The sequence below is a fragment of the Lithobates pipiens genome, unplaced genomic scaffold (assembly GCF_037356315.1).
Source record: "Lithobates pipiens isolate NorthernLeopardFrog02 unplaced genomic scaffold, aLitPip1_a1.2 Scaffold_28, whole genome shotgun sequence".
Classification (NCBI taxonomy): domain Eukaryota; kingdom Metazoa; phylum Chordata; class Amphibia; order Anura; family Ranidae; genus Lithobates; species Lithobates pipiens.
Genome location: NW_027507789.1, coordinates 3,103,700 through 3,121,050, shown reverse-complemented (window position 1 = coordinate 3,121,050; position 17,351 = coordinate 3,103,700). Strand labels below are relative to the sequence as shown.

General features: G+C 46.7%; 3 non-coding genes and 1 pseudogene across 3 annotated transcripts; 2 read left to right on the top strand and 2 right to left on the bottom strand.

Annotated features, from left to right (window-relative positions):
• Positions 1-4,027: 4,027 nt before the first annotated feature.
• On the bottom strand, positions 4,028-4,180 carry LOC143937560 (U2 spliceosomal RNA; annotated as a pseudogene).
• Positions 4,181-5,171: 991 nt separating this feature from the next.
• LOC143937572 (U6 spliceosomal RNA) lies at positions 5,172-5,278 on the bottom strand. Its single transcript, XR_013263670.1, has one exon. It is a non-coding gene; the product is annotated as a U6 spliceosomal RNA (small nuclear RNA).
• A 7,880-nt stretch (positions 5,279-13,158) lies between these two features.
• On the top strand, positions 13,159-13,263 carry LOC143937611 (U6 spliceosomal RNA). The gene has a single exon (XR_013263703.1). It is a non-coding gene; the product is annotated as a U6 spliceosomal RNA (small nuclear RNA).
• A 3,167-nt stretch (positions 13,264-16,430) lies between these two features.
• On the top strand, positions 16,431-16,539 carry LOC143937605 (U6 spliceosomal RNA). Its single transcript, XR_013263698.1, has one exon. It is a non-coding gene; the product is annotated as a U6 spliceosomal RNA (small nuclear RNA).
• The last annotated feature ends 812 nt before the right edge of the window (positions 16,540-17,351 follow it).

The following is a 17,351-nucleotide window of genomic DNA, read 5'->3' as shown; positions in this document are numbered from 1 at the left end:
CCGGTAGCATATTTCTCAGCGGCTCTCGATCCTGTCTCTAGAGGATCACCGTCCTGTGTACGAGCAGTCGCAGCAGTGTCAATTATCATTGACAAATCCTCAGAAATCGTCTTAGACAATCCTGTAGTGGTACATACCACACATGACATACACGCCATCTTGTCACAAGTTCAGCCAAAACACATATCAATGGCGAGGCAGCTGCGTCTGCAATGCACCTTGCTCCTACCTCCCAATGTTACCTTCCAACGATGCACTTCCTTTAACTTAGCACAACTTCTACCCTTACAGACAGATTTGACAGGGGGGAGTAATGGTGAAGGCACAGCACAAGAAACTCAGGATTCTGACACACTTTCATTTCATGACATAACATCTGATGAACACGATTGTTTTCAACTTATGGAACAAGAGATCACGGGGTTCCCACATGTCACAGACACACCCATTGCAAATGCAGAACACACACTGTACATAGATGGTAGTAGATTTGCCGATGACAAAGGTAAATATCACACAGGTTATGCTGTGGTAACGGACACACAGGTAATTGAGGCAAAGTCACTACCAGCACACATGTCGGCACAAGAAGCGGAACTAACGGCCTTAGAAAAAGCCTTAGAACACTTAGAGGGACAAGAAGGGAACATTTACACTGACTCTGCCTATGCTTATGGTGTTGCACATGATTATGGCCACATATGGAAAGCTAGAGGTTACCTTACAGCAGCAGGCACACCTGTTAAACATGGTGAAGGAATCAAAAGAGTCCTGAACAATCTTCAAAAGGTTAGAAGAGTAGCCATTATGAAGATAGCGGCACACACGAGCGCAAAAACAATTGAGGCAAAAGGAAATGCATTTGCAGATTTAACTGCAAAACAAGCAGCTCTAGGGGAAGTAAGCCCTGAGACCTTAGCTACGGTAAAGGTGAGCATCCCAGAACCGACATGGCAGCAGATGAGTAAACTACAGGAGCAAGCAGGAGAGAGCGAGAAAGATAGATGGGTAAAAATGGGAGCAGCACCAGGCCTTGACAATATATGGAGGGAAGGAGGCAGAATATGCCTACCTGCCTCTCTATACCCAGCAATGGCAGCGGCTGTCCACTTGCCCACTCATGTCAGCTCCAATTCTATGTATAGGATTGTAAGCCAAGGATGGCTAGCTCCTGGATTCAGTAGTACTGCAAGGAACTACTGTGCTGCATGCCAAATCTGTCTGTTAAATAACCCAGGACAGAGAGTGAAAACCCCACGTAAACATCAGGTTCGGGCCCAGTATCCCTTTCAGAGACTGCAAATTGACTATATCCAAATGCCTAAGAGCGGCCCATTTGAATTTTGTCTCGTGTGCATCTGCTTATTTTCAGGCTGGCCAGAAAGTTATCCAGTGAAATCAGCTACAGCGAAAGCCACAGCGAAGAAACTGATTACAGAGTTAATACCTAGGTTTGGTCTTCCTGAAACCATAGAATCAGATAGGGGAACACACTTTACAGGAGAAATCATGCAGAATGTAATGGCTATGTTAGGGGTTCAACAAAGTTTCCACACCCCTTACCACCCACAGAGTTCAGGATCAGTAGAAAGAGTAAATGGGACAATAAAGTTAAAAATACAAAAAGCTATGCAAGAGTTAAATAAACCTTGGCCAGAATGTCTGCCTTTAGCTTTGTTCTCCATAAGGTATACTCCAACGGGAAAAACAGGGTTATCCCCATATGAAATACTTTTTGGGAATGCACCCAGACTAGGTTTATACTTTCCACAGAGTATGCAATTGCAATGTGATAGTTTGACTGCATATGTGATACAATTACAACAGCATCTAACTAAGATCCACAAAAGTGTGTATTCTTCTCTTCCAGACCCTAACTCAATAGCAGGTACTCATTCACTGAGCCCCGGAGATTGGGTCTATGTAAAGAAACATACCAGAAAAGCTTTAGAGCCACGGTTTGAAGGACCATATCAAGTACTGCTGACCACTCCCACATCGGTCAAGTTGGAGGGTAAAGCAGCCTGGATCCACGCTTCACACTGTAAAAAGGAGCCAGTTGGCAAATGACAACATGTATCTTTTTATTCTTTTTGTTTCAGTAATCCTGACCAATAGTTTGGTTACCTCACAGAATGAAATTCACAAGGATGAAGGATTTTCTAAAAAAATGTTATTACTGAAGTTTAAATATGCTTATGCTCGGAAGTCAGGATATGAGAAATGTTGGATTTGCAGTAAATTACACCCCAGTACAGCAAACATACCACTGATGGCAGTTCCTATAAATTATACTGACCTTGCTAACAGTAGCATTAACATAACTGAAACAAATGCCAGCAAGACAGTAATGTTTAAATCAAATGGTCTCGCCTTTCCCCCTGCCTGGTGTTTCAACTTAGGGAACACAACGGGAGGAAATAGAGAATGCCAAGACAGCAAGTTTAATTTGTCCATTGTCGTATTAAATGAAAGCTTCTACCCCAGTAATTCCAGCACACACCAGACATTATCTGACTTCCTCACTAACATTGTGGATAATAATGTTAGGTGGTTAGTATCCAACTTATCCCTCTATGGATACACCTCTCGTTATAGAAATGATATCAGTTCAAGATCAGTAGCTCTAGGAAACAATATATACATCTGTTGTGGGGATAAGTGTTATACCTGGATACCTAGAAGGGCTCAGGGATGGTGCTACCTCGCAAGTTTGGTACCAGTAATGGGAGTAGTGGGTGATGAACGAGGTGATCACCTACTAGAGGCTAGTATGCACCCTAGATATCCCCTCAGATATCGTAGCAAGAGAGAAATATTCTTAGAGCAGGACATGGCATGGGCTTGGTTCCCGTCCTGGACAGGATGGGGTATAGACTTAATGAAGCGACTAAATAACTATACTGGAATAATTCATGATATTTTGGAGAAAAACTCTGATGACATTACTAAGTTAAATCTAGAGACCAGAGCCATCACAAAACAAATAGAATTACATGAGTTAGCGATTGAAAGTATGAGTGCAGCATTAACAGGACTCTGTGAGACCACAGAAGACTATGAATGTTGTACTTGGATACATAACACCAGCATCGAAGTACCCGATTATTATGACATCATTGCACAACACCGCACGGAAGTAAAGGATCTACAGGAGAAGGCCCGTAATATTGGCCGTGACTGGGATCCGTTTGGTGGAACTTTTAGTTTCTCAGGGTTATTTTCTTGGTTCAAGAAGGCAGCAATGACGATTATAGTAGTGCTTATATTCATATTTCTCATTTATTTGTGTTTTAAGTTGTTTATGTGCTTTTGCAAGAAAGCCAAGGTAAATGCTGTAGAAAAGATGGAACTTTTGTAAGTTGATAAGTTGGATAAGATAGGTGGATTTAGTTTCTTGACATCACCCATCTTTCAGAAAGGCCACTCTTCCTGAATTTTAGATGTTGGTACTATCCAGGGGGATGGGTGTATACCCCTCTGACAACTCGCGGTCAGGGAGAGTACTTTGGACATAGGCCGACTAGAACTTGTTCAGGTGGACCCAGGGTAAGAGGGAGGGGTGATGTCAAAGGGGGAAGTTGTGAGAATCAAGGTATAAGAATAAAAATGGTTGACAGTATATTTCTTATTAATGCTTATCTCGTCTGTTTTCAGTAGTTTTAAAGACATCATTCTTAAAGGCCGGATGGGTGCAGTCACATCCAGTCACGTACACACAAAGAGGAAGCCAGGTCATAAGGGTCAACTACTGCATCAGCTCTAGGAGCAGAAGACATTGCCTTTTATAGAAATTGTTTTGTTTCAACATTTTTAACGCCTGCCTTTCCTTTGTGTATATAAGAGCTGTGTGATAATAAAGAAACTCAGAGGAGTAAGCAAGTGCGACCGTCTGAGCAGATATACTGAGAAGTTTTCCGTGTCTCCTTGCTTAGATAAGACTCTAATAATAATTGGGAAACGGTAACATAACTTGTGAATAGGTGACTTGCAGTAGTCACACCTAACAAGCTGAATTTAATCAACGATCCTACAAGGCCGAGCAGAGGGTACCCCCACAAGGACCTAATGGCTTGGATAGATACAAGTGGTTCTCAATGTCCTAGCTGTGAAGCAGAGACAATCCTAAAGGCTATAGTCGATACTACACTTGATCTTAGCCAAAAGGCTGAGAAGCAATACCTTTGACCATACAGCAAAATGGGGGGACCTCTGATGTGATGGGGGGGCTCTGATGTGATGGGGGGGACCTCTGATGTGATGGGGGACCTCTGATTTGATAGGGGGACCTCTGATGTGATGGGGGGACCTCTGATGTGATGGGGGGCCTCTGATGTGATGGGGGGACCTCTGATGTGATGGGGGGACCTCTGATGTGATGGGGGACCTCTGATGTGATAGGGGGGCCTCTGATGTGATGGAGGACCTCTGATGTGATGGAGGGCCTCTGATGTGATAGGGGGGACCTCTGATGTGATGGGAGGACCTCTGATGTGATAGGGGGGCTCTGATGTGATGGGGGGACCTCTGATGTGATGGGGGACCTCTGATGTGATGGGGGGCCTCTGATGTGATGGGGGGGGCCTCTGATGTGATGGGGGGACCTCTGATGGGATGGAGGACCTCTGATGTGATGGAGGGACCTCTGATGTGATGGAGGGACCTCTGATGTGATGGGAGGACCTCTGATGTGATAGGGGGGCTCTGATGTGATGGGGGGGACCTCTGATGTGATGGGGGACCTCTGATGTGATGGGGGGCCTCTGATGTGATGGGGGGGGGCCTCTGATGTGATGGGGGGACCTCTGATGGGATGGAGGACCTCTGATGTGATGGAGGGACCTCTGATGTGATGGAGGGACCTCTGATGTGATGGGGGGACCTCTGATGTGATGGGAGGATCTCCGATGCACAATGAGATGAAATAGATGAGGATGTACGCCATTTTGGGCGTATGCTACAAACAGAGTGCACATTCAGCGTGTCGTGCTTTACACAACCCCTGGCGTATAACCGCATAGTGCGGCATTGTCTAATCTCAATGGGCGACGATACGCCGGGAAAGTGACGAGGCAGGTTCTATATATATAATTTTTTTTTTTAATAGTTCATAATAAGAGGGGAAAAAATCCTAATTGAGCACATATTATTATTATTATTATTTGGTGCAAGAAAATATGGAACGCTTCACGAATTTGCGTGTCATCCTTGCGCAGGGGCCATGCTAATCTTCTCTGTATCGTTCCAATTTTAGTATATGTCCTGCCGAAGCGAGGACAATCCAATGGTGACCCTCAGAGGTATATAAGGACAACCCGAGCCAGAAATGTCAGGTCATGGTGAGCCTGGTAATAATGTATGGGGGAGGGTATAATAAAGATCTAGGGATGAATGTATCAGTATTGATAACGATTTGAGGAAATTATTAAGATCAGATCAGCTTCTCCTTACATCTACAGATCAGATACAAGCAGCACATGCAAATAAGCACAGCAGCCACAGAGGATTGTGGGAGGAGGGAGGGGCCACCCTTAGACTGTATCTGATTACATTGTAGTGTCAGTGTTTTAGAAGCTGTTGCGGGGGATGGGAGGAGGACAAAATGCATAGAATTAGAGTCGGTGTCGATCATCTTTAGCTGCTTTCTCTTCAATAGTAAAATGTTGTTTATTCTGCGAGGCTCCTTTTAACCCTTTCACTACTAGACACGTTTTTGAAGTTTGTTTTTTGCACACATGGTCAATAAAACATTTGACATGTGGGGACCTCTAATATAATGGAGGACCTCTGATGTGATGGGGGGTCCTCTGATCTGATGGGGGAGCTCTGATGTGATGGGATAACCTCTGATATGATGGAGGGACCTCTAACGTGATGGAAGTACCACTGATTGGGGGGGCCACTGATGTGAGGGTAGAACATCTGATGTGATGAGAGGACATCTGATCCAGTGGGGGACCTCTGATGTGATCTGAGGACCTCTGATGGGATTTGGTGATCTCTGATGTGATGGGGGGACCTTTGATTAGGGATGAGCTTCGTGTTCGAGTCGACCGCTCGGCGAATTCCGAATATTATGGGACGTTTGCGCCAAATTCAAGGGGTGCGTCACGGCCCATAGTTCACTGCAGTATTGCAGTGCATTACTGGCTGATGATTGGCCAAGCATGCACTATGACCCGCATGCTTGGCCAATCACAGCGCCGTCTGTACAGCGAGCTGTAATTGGCCAAACCCAGGGTGGCTTTGGCCAATCGTGGCTCAGGGGATTTAGTACATGCCCCACACTATATAAGGCCGCCTGCGCGGCGGCCTTGCGTAGTGTGTTGCGTCGGCGGAGAGAGATAGATGGAGAGACAGTGTCTTTGAATTTAATTTAAAGCTGTTGCAATTACAGTCGGTGTATTGTGCCACCTGCACAGTGTACACCTAAAGCTACCCCAATTGCTGGTGTTCTCATAGTAATAATACTACAGGCAGGAAGTTGATTCTGCTAGCTGCAGTATAATCAGTATATACGTCCCAGCTTTGTGCAGCTACATCTCCCTGCAGGCCATTAGTATGTCTGGAAGGCCAACAAGGAGAGGCAGACAGTCACGAGCCAATAAAAGAGGGCAAGCAGGCTCTGTGTCTAGAGGCAACAGTGCTGGTCGTGGACGCGATGCATCCTCATCAGAACGTGGCCATGGGACACGCTTGTCCTTATTTTCGGCAGCTGGGTGCGTTGAGCCGAAGACTTGGTAGAATGATGACTAAGCCCTCCTCATCCTCCTCATCCTCTCTCACCCAGGCTCAGGGTACAGGCAAAGCAGCTGCCAACACGGCCTTTTCCCTCATCTCAATGGCATCAGTCACTCCTTCCCTAGCCCCACCATGTCCTCCTGAGGAGTCCCCCGAACTGTTTGAGCACAGTGTTGGGTACATGCTCAATGAGGATGCCCAGCGTTTTGAAGGCTCTGATGATGATACCCAGCTAGAGGAAGGCAGTAATGTGAGCCCAGAGAGAGGGGATGCCCAAGAAGGACAGCAATCTGGCAGTCATGTTTTTTTTATTGAAAATGTATACTTTATTTTGCAAGAAAATATACAAAAAAACAAATACTTTAAACAGGGTACATTCCACTCTGTACCACACCTCCAAAATGCTACTACTAACGGTGATTCTGACACACCTCTCTCCTCTACCCCCTCCTCTTCTTCTTCCTCCATGGGTTCTTTCTGTGATTTGTCCTCGGAACCAGCGGTGCTCTGTAGGTGTTCAAGGGGCTGCGCAAGTACGCAGGCAAAAAGATGCCATGCCGTGCTTGCGCTGGTGTGCTTGGGGGACAGGAGCCACACTGGGGCAGAGATTCTGATAGCTCTGCAGGGGTGTTTTAGGGATCATTTACAGTCCCAAGAAACCCGTGGACTTGTACATGGCTGGGAGGAGGTGGCTGCGGATCATGTCGTCCTTAGTGACCTTGAGGACTCCGAACCGAATACCTCAGCTAACCTACACTGCATGGCCTCCCTGATCCTGCAAAGCCTGTGGAAGGATCCTCGTATTCGTGGGATCAAGGAGAGGGATCATTACTGGCTGGCAACTCTCCTTGATCCATGGTACAAGGGTAAAGTTGCGGACCTTATCTTGCCATCGCAGAGGGAACAGAGGATGAGACCTCTTCGGGAGGCCTTGCAGAAAGGCCTGTGCAAAGCGTTCCCAGAGACTGGGAGGTTACAAATTCCTGGTCCTGGATAACGTGTTGGTGAGGCTTCGGTCAGTCATAGAAGGAGCGGTGGAGAAGGTGGCCTTCTGACCGATGCATTCAGACAATGTTTTAGTCCGCAGCCCCAAGGTATGATTGGTTCCAGCAACCATCGCCAGCATCTGATTTACATGGCACAGGAAGACCTAGGGGCAAGATCAGACTTGGACACCTTTCCCACCAAGAATCCTCTGGGTTACTGGGTCTTGAGGATGGATCACTGTCCAGAGCTTGCACAGTATGCAATTGAGCTACTGGCCTGTCCTGCATCCAGCGTTCTTTTGGAACGCACATTCAGTGCTGCTGGAGGCTTTGCAATCGATCACAGGGTGCACCTGTCCACCGACTCGGTTGATCGACTGACCTTCATAAAAATGAATCAGTCTTGGATCACCGCTAGCTACCAAGCACTTGAAGCTGATGTAACTGAATAATTTTTGTTGATAGCTTGGAAGAACATTTTTGGTTCTGGGTGCTGCCACCAGTGGCTAAGGCCCAATTTTTCAGCCCCTCTTTAACGGGGACGTGTAATTACAATTTTTGATGCAATATTTTGCAGGAAGGTTCCTTGCTGCGCTCAACTACAATATTTGTGAGTGGTTGCAGTGTTGTGGCACCAGCACCAGTGCCTAAGGCCCAATTTTTCAGCCCCTGTTTAACAGGGGCAATTAATTACAATTTTTGATGCAATACATTGCAGCAGGGCTTATTCCTGCACTCCTACTTGAGAATCTGTGAGGGGTTGCAGTGTCGTGGCACCACCACCACCAAAGGCCCAATTTTTTTTACCACTGTTCAACAATGGCATGTAATTACAATTCTTGATATAATAGTTCACAGCAGGGCACTCCAGCGCCCACCAAGAGTCACTTTGAGGGCTTACAGTGTTGTGGCAAAACCAACACCTTATGCCCAAATTTCTGCAGAACATATAGAGCAGGCCCCTACTTTCAAACATCCAACCTACAAATGTCTCCTACTTGCAAACGGAAGGAGACAACAGGAAGTGAGATGAAATCTACACCTAGGAAGGGAAATTCTCTCCTGTAAGAGTTGATAAGGGAAAAACGTGTCTCCTCTCCACTGATGCTTTATCACCAATCCTTGTTTTACTAAAAAAAACACATTTTCAGAAAACATTTGCCATTGGGACAGAAAGTGAGGTGAAATCTTCTGAAGAGGTGCACAGACAGCGAAAAAAAATGATACAGGGATGATAACCCTTCCCCATGTTTTCCAAAAAGCTTAAAAATAGTTTTTTTGACTGGAGATACACTTTAAAAAATGTACCAGTTCAAAATTACAAAACAGATTCTACTTAACACAACAAACCTACACAGTCCCTGTCTTGTTTGCACCACCTGTATACTGCTGTTCTGAGTATATAGGGCAGTGATTCTCAACCAGGGTTCCTCCAGAGGTTGTAGGGGTTCCTTCAGCATTGGGAAATTTCTGCCTCTCAGATAAGTTCCCACCGACACCATTGATCTTTTTAACTATCTGTAAGGAGGTAATTCTTCCCAATGACCACAAGTGTAAGGACCATTCTTCAACACTGACTATCACACTAATGTATCATGAGTTGTAGATTTCTAATTTTTAGCAGGGGTTCCCCAAGACCGGAAAATTATGTGAAGGGTTCCTCTGTGTTGAAAAGGTTGAGAAAGGGCCGTTCCTTTTTTTAATTTGGGTACGGGGTTCCCCTTAATATCCATACAAGACCCAAAGGGGCTGGTAATGGGCGGGGTGGGGGGTGGGGTACCCATGCCATTTTTCTCAATGATTTTTATCCATATTGCTGGGACCAGACACTACATTAAAACCGCAAGCAGTTTTAAATGACTTTTTTTCCGTTAAATGTCATTTTGTGCAGGGACTGTTCTAAACACGGAAAACACATGGCACTTCACAGGAATACTATAGACACCCCCCCAGGCACCATATTTAAAGGAACATTTCACTTTTTTTTCACTTTAAGCATCATTAAAATCAGTGCTCCCAAAAAAAAAAACGTCCATTTTTAAAACTTTTTTTTTGCATTGATACATGTCCCCTGGGGCAGGACCCGGGTCCCCAAACCCTTTTTAGGACAATAACTTGCATATTAGCCTTTAAAATTAGCATTTTTGATTTTGAACGTTTGAGTCCCATAGACTTTAAAGGGGTTCTAAAGTTCGTGCACATTTTCGGTCCGTTTGCAGGTTCTGGTGCAAACCGAACCGGGGGGTGTTTGGCTCATCCCTACCTCTGATCTGATGAGAGAACTCTGATGTGATGGGAGGGGAGTTCTGATGTGATAGGATGGGATGACCTCTGATGTGATGGGGGGACCTCTGATGTGATGGGAGGCCATCTGATGTGTTAGGAGGACCTCTAATGTGATGGGAGGCCATCTGATGTGATGGGGGGACCTCTGATCTGATGAGGGAACTCTAATGTGAGGGGAGGGGAGGGGAGTTCTGATGTGATGGGATGACCTCTGATGTGTTAGGATGACCTCTGATATGATGGAGGACCCTCTAATGTGATGGGGAGGTGGGAGTGGACCTCTGATTTTTTGGGAGGATCTCTGATGTGATGGGGGGGCCTCTGATGTGATTGGGAGTACTCTGATCTGATGGGGGAACCTATGATGTGATGGGGGAACCTATGATGTGATGGGGGGAACCTATGATGTGATGGGAGGGGAGTTCTGATGTGATAGGATGACCTCTGATGTGATAGGATGACCTCTGATGTGATGGGGGTCCTCTGATCTGAATAGGGAACTCTGATGTGAGGGGAGGGGAGTTCTGATGGGATGGGATGGGATAACCTCTGTTGTGTTAGGATGACCTCTGATGTGATGGGGGGACATCTGATCTGATGAGGGGACCTCTGATGTGAGGGGAGGGGAGTTCTGATGGGATGGGATGACCTCTGTTGTGTTAGGATGACCTCTGATATGATGGAGGACCCTCTAATGTGATGGGGAGGGGGGAGTGGACCTCTGATTTCTTGGGAGGACCTCGGATGTGATGGGGGGACCTCTGATGTGATTGGGAGTACTCTGATCTGATGGGGGGAACCTATGATGTGATGGGGGGAACCTATGATGTGATGGGGAACCTATGATGTGAGCGGGGGACCTAATGATGTGATGGGGGGACCTAATGATGTGATGGGGGGACCTCTGATGGGATGGGATGGGATGACCTCTGATGTGTTAGGATGACCTCTGATATGATGGAGGACCCTCTAAACTAAAGGGGGCCTTGAGAGGCAAGGAAGTCCTCCTCTTCCTGCCTCTGTTCTGCCTCAAGTGCCCTGTCCATTATTCCACGCAGTGTATGCTCCAACAGGTGGACAAGAGGTACAGTGTCATTGATGCATGCACTGTCACTGTCAAAAAAACAAGCTCCCCTGACCCTGTCCTGGGGCCGTAGTCGCACAGGTACTCATTGATGGCCCTCTGCTGCGTTTGCAGCCGCTGCAGCATGGCCAACGTTGAGTTCCACCTGGTGTCACAGATTAGGCGGTTCTTGGGCAGGTTCAATTCCTTTTGGACGTCAGCCAGCCGAGCACTGGCATTATATGACCGGCGAAAATGCACACAGACTTTCCTGGCCTGCCTCAGGACATCCTGTAAGCCCGGGTACAGGGCCGTCTTTAATATTGATTGGACCCTGGGCAAAATTTTTCTCGGGGTTCCCCCCCCATGCAATTTTGCTCTCCACCTGCTCTGAGACATACAATAAATAGCAGCTAGACTTAAAATCAGTTTACTGAATCAGATCAGGCAGCGATTGCGATTGGTTGCCAGAGATTACAGCATATCATTACTGCTTACTGACTGGTTGCTAGAGGTTACAGCACACATTATGGCTCACTGATTAGTTGCTAGAGGTTACAGCAAATGATTTCTGCTTGTTAATTGGTTGCTCGAGATTACTGTAAAGTAATACTGCTCACTGATTGGCTGCTAGAAGTCACAGCACATCATCTCCTCACTGCAGAGGAGCATGATACATATATGAATGCTGCCTTTATTTACATATAAATGCTGCCAGCCGCATCTATTTACTTAGTAATGCCACCACTATTTACATATGAATGCCAGTTAATGTAAACACAGGATCTGCAGGTGAGTCACCTGTACACAACAATAGGGCAGAGCTGGGCAGCATTAGTACCAGCACTTCTCACTGAGATATCGGGACATAGCACAGGACTAAAACTTCAAGGGACAAGGGAATTTACACTGGGATAGTTGGCAAGTATGAGGCAGCTGCTTTGGGCCCCACAACAATGACAGGGCCCAGGGCAGCTGCCCCTTTTGCCCTGCCTTAAAGACGGCCCTGCCCGGGTACCTGCCCAGCAATTGTGGTAGCTTTAGGCGTACACTGTGCAGATGACACCATACACCGACTGTAATTACTGCAGCTGCCTGCGGTATAGGATCAGCATAACACCAGCAATTGGGGTAGCTTTAGGTGTACACTGTGCAGGTGGCACAATACACCGACTGTAATTGCAACAGCTTCAAATGAAATTCAAAGACACTGTCTCTCTGTCTATCTCTCTCCGCCGACGCAACACACTATGCAAGGCCTTATATAGTGTGGGGCATGTACTAAACCCCCTGAGTCATAATTGGCCAAAGCCAACCTGGATCAAAGGTCCCCCCATCACATCAGAGATCACCAAATCCCCTCAGAGGTCCTCACATCACATCAGAGGTCCTCCCATCACATCAGAGGTCTCCCAATCACATCAGAGGTCCTCCCATCACATCAGACATCCTCCTATCAAATCAGAGATCCCCCATAACATCAGATGTCCCCCCATCACATCAAAGGTCCCCCATCACATCACAGATCCACCCATCTCATCAGAGGTCCCTTTATCACATCAGAGGTTCTGCCCTCACATCAGTGCCCCCCCAATCAGTGGTACTTCCATCACGTTAGAGGTCCCTCCATCATATCAGAGGTTATCCCATCACATCAGAGCTCCCCCATCAGATCAGAGTACCCCCCTTTTTTTTGGGAAAAGCCTGTGGCGTGCAAAACACACCCAAAAACTTCCACCCGGTGTAAAAAAAGTGGACACACATCAAGAGTGAACACAAAAATGTGCAACGGGTGTACCACTGTCCTCCATGAGGAAGAACCTTACCCTGATCCCCCGGGGCGTTAGGCTCCAGATGGGGACTGAGGTACCAAATACATGGCCCATCTGGCCGAAATCAGATGACCGCCTTTCTCCGGAAGGTCTGCCGAAACAGACCCACCCAGGTACTTGGTTGGGGCTCCCCCAAAGGGAGACCACCCCAAGAGAGAGGGTGAACCAAGCCAGAAGGCCTATGTACACCCCCTCACAAGACTTTCAGGGTTGGCCCGAAGACCGACACCCTACTCATCACACGTGCACAGTGACAAACAGAGACGTGACACACACAAAATAAATATAACAGAGAAGATTAGCATGGCCCCTGCGCAAGGATGACACGCAAATTCGTGAAGCGTTCCATATTTTCTCCCCCCCTATGGTTTCAGCCTAAAGTCCAAGGGGGTGTATGTGGCGCGGGCTTTTTTTTTTTTGGCTGGGCTGTGTTGTGTGGTAGGGAGTAAGCTCACTTGTTGGTTGCCTGGCTACCAGTGCCTATCAATGCTGACCACTAAACTCACCTGCCTGACACACACTGACCTTTACACGGACCTACCTACCTAACATGCATGCAGGGCCGATCCTAGGGTCACAGACGCCTGGGTGCAGAAATATTTCCGGCCGCCCCCACATGGGCGTGGCCATCTTACTAACCTCTCCTCTTTACAAATATTTCTGGAACCCCCCCCCCACATGGGCGTGGCCATCTTACTAACTCCTCCCCTTTACAAATGTTTCTATGGCTACAACTCAAACACGGAGATGCTCCCCTAAGAAGTCTTTATTACCCTGGGATCCTCCCATGATCTTTTAACAATAAAGAAAATGAGTAGACTAATGGGACCTGAAGGGGGGGTCCCGCTAATGCCCACAGAGGGATTTCCATTAGAGAGTGTGTTAGAAAGAGCTCCCAGACATTATGCAAGACATGATACAGGAGATGGTCAGAGACTGCAGACATAGTACAGGAGATGGTCAGAGACTGCAGACATAGTACAGGAGATGATCAGAGACTGCGGACATAGTACAGGAGATGGTCAGAGACTGCAGACATGATACAGGAGATGGTCAGAGACTGCAGACATAGTACAGGAGATGATCAGAGACTGCAGACATAGTACAGGAGATGATCAGAGACTGCAGACATAGTACAGGAGATGATCAGAGACTGCAGACATGGTACAGGAGATGATCAGAGACTGCGGACATGGTACAGGAGATGATCAGAGACTGCAGACATAGTACAGGAGATGGTCAGAGACTGCAGACATGATACAGGAGATGGTCAGAGACTGCAGACATAGTACAGGAGATGATCAGAGACTGCAGACATAGTACAGGAGATGATCAGAGACTGCAGACATAGTACAGGAGATGGTCAGAGACTGCAGAAATAGTACAGGAGATGGTCAGAGACTGCGGACATAGTACAGGAGATGATCAGAGACTGCAGACATAGTACATGAGATGGTCAGAGACTGCAGAAATAGTACAGGAGATGATCAGAGACTGCAGACATGATATAGGAGATGATCAGAGACTGCAGAAATAGTACAGGAGATGGTCAGAGACTGCAGACATGGTACAGGAGATGGTCAGAGACTGCAGACATGGTACAGGAGATGGTCAGAGACTGCAGACATGGTACAGGAGATGGTCAGAGACTGCAGACGTGGTACAGGAGATGGTCAGAGACTGCAGACATACTGCAAGAGATGACCAGAGACTGCAGACATACTGCAAGAGATGATCAGAGACTGCAGAAATAGTACAGGAGATGGTCAGAGACTGCAGACATGGTACAGGAGATGGTCAGAGACTGCAGACATGGTACAGGAGATGGTCAGAGACTGCAGACATGGTACAGGAGATGGTCAGAGACTGCAGTCATGGTACAGGAGATGGTCAGAGACTGCAGACATGGTACAGGAGATGGTCAGAGACTGCGGACATGGTACAGGAGATGGTCAGAGACTGCAGACATACTGCAAGAGATGACCAGAGACTGCAGACACGGTACAGAAGATGATCAGAGACTGCAGACATGATACAGGCAGGGGCAGACTGACCAGTCGGTCACTTGGGCGCCGCCCGAGGGCCCAAGGCCATTAGGGGCCCGGACTCGACCACATGAGAGGCCACTTGCAGCGGCTGAAATACATGCCGCGATGCCGATAATAACACAGCTAACTGTGCGCTGCTCCCCGCCGGCCCTTCCTTCCCTCCCGTTCATCCCAGGTGCTGTATGCATCGTGACATCACCTGGGACGGACGAGAAGAATGGAGGGGCTGGCGGGGAGCAGCGCGCTGTTAGAAGTACTATTATCGGCATCCGGTGACTCGGTGAGTGAAGCTGAGACATCAGGGCCAACACACGTGATGGGGGAGTGTACAGATGTAAGGGCCCCGGGTCCCCCCACCCCACAGTGTCCTCCTGTGCTGTGTGAGTGTCCTCCTGTGTGAGTGTCCCCCTGTGTGAGTGTCCCCCTGTGTGCGTGTCCCCCTGTGTGCGTGTCCTCCTGTGTGAGTGTCCCCCTGTGTGCGTGTCCCCCTGTGTGAGTGTCCTCCTGTGTGCGTGTCCTCCTGTGTGAGTGTCCCCCTGTTTATAATTTTTTAATTACAAAAGTAATTGCCACTTGCAACAGCTGAAATACATGCCACGATGCCGATAATAACACAGCTAACTGTGCGCTGCTCCCTGCCGGCCCCTCCTTACATATTGCGGTTACATTGGCGGTGCAGTTGTACTTTTTTCAGCGAGCGTTCTTTTTGTGGTATTTAATCACCACGGGGGGGGGGGGGGGGTTTGAATTTATTGTGCCAAATGAAAAGGACCAACATTTCTGAAAAAAAATAAAAATAAATGAAAATAAATAATCACAGACAGTACTAATTGTTTTTGTACAGAGGATATGAACACCAATAGTCTCATGATAGGGAGGTTGCAATAATGACTTGCTTAAAAAAATTAATTAAATGGGTTTAAAATATTATTAAAAAAAGAATGGAATAAAATGTATCTTTAATGTATTTTAAAAAAAAAGCCTCCAATAAACACAGTTTATATTAAAAAAATAATAATAATTACAAAAGTAAAAAAAAATATATATATATACCTAGCGGAGGATGGTTTCGATCCATCGACCTCTAGGTTATGGGCCCGGCACGCTTCCGCTGTGCCACTCTGCTACTTGGTTGCTATGGTAACCTTTTCGATCATATATAAGGCGTTTATGTGTCAGTTGCAGCTAGTCAATGACGGTTGGTGGGTGGCTTCTGCACTCCCATAATGCTTTGCGGCTCAGCTGCTAATTTGCATACGGTGTTTTGCTTCAATATATGCTTTATGCTGCTTATTTCCTTTACTTAAATCAACTTTTCAATTCACAGACATTATTTATCAGGAAAAAGGTCATCTATAGAATTAGTTTGGAATATATAAAGTAAAATATGGAAATTTAATACTCTCCCTAATGTGTTCAGTTCATTATATGAGCAGTTTATATACTGAATAAGGTTACATCTTTATTGTCCTTGGCCCATATTGGGTGTATGGACGCATACTCAAATTGTAACGATACAGAGAAGATTAGCATGTGCCCTGCGCAAGGATGACACGCATAAACGTGAAGCGAACCACATTTTTTATTGCACCAAATAACAGTAGTTATAATTATTTCCCTCTTCTTATGAGCTATAATATATACACACATTTATATTATAACATGCATGTTATTATATCTCTGGGGACATAAAGCAAGCCATACGCTAGTAGGTTTTTTCATACGAATGTTCGTACAAACATTCTCAGTACATTCGATGACCAATGTTTTTAAAAATTTCCTTTTCTTTTAGCATTTGATTTTCTAAATTGAAAAATTTGAAACTAAATTCTAATGGCGTATGACCAGTTTTTGGTTTTCACACACTTAAAAGTCGCATTGGAGGTTCCCATTACATCAGAAGTCCTCCCATCACATTCCGATGTAATGAGGGGGGAGGGGACTCTTATGTGATGGGAGGACTTCTGATGTCATGAGAGTGCCTCCGATGTAATGAGGGGGGAGGGGACTCTTATGTGATGGGAGGACTTCTGATGTCATGAAAGTGCCTCCGATGTAATAAGGGGGAGGGGACTGTTATGCAGGCATGTACTGGCCATTGGGACTACCGGGAGTTTCCCGGTGGGCCAATGGTTCAGTGGGCCACTCTGATGTAAGGGGGCTGCTGATGGGACACTCTGATGTAAGGGGGCTGCTGATGGGACACTCTGATGTAAGGGGGCTGCTGATGGGACACTCTGATGTAAGGGGGCTGCTGATGGGACACTCTGATGTAAGGGGGCTGCTGATGGGACACTCTGATGTAAGGGGGCTGGTGATGGGACACTCTGATGTAAGGGGGTGCTGGTGGGACACTCTGATGTAAGGGGGCTGGTGATGGGACACTCTGATGTAA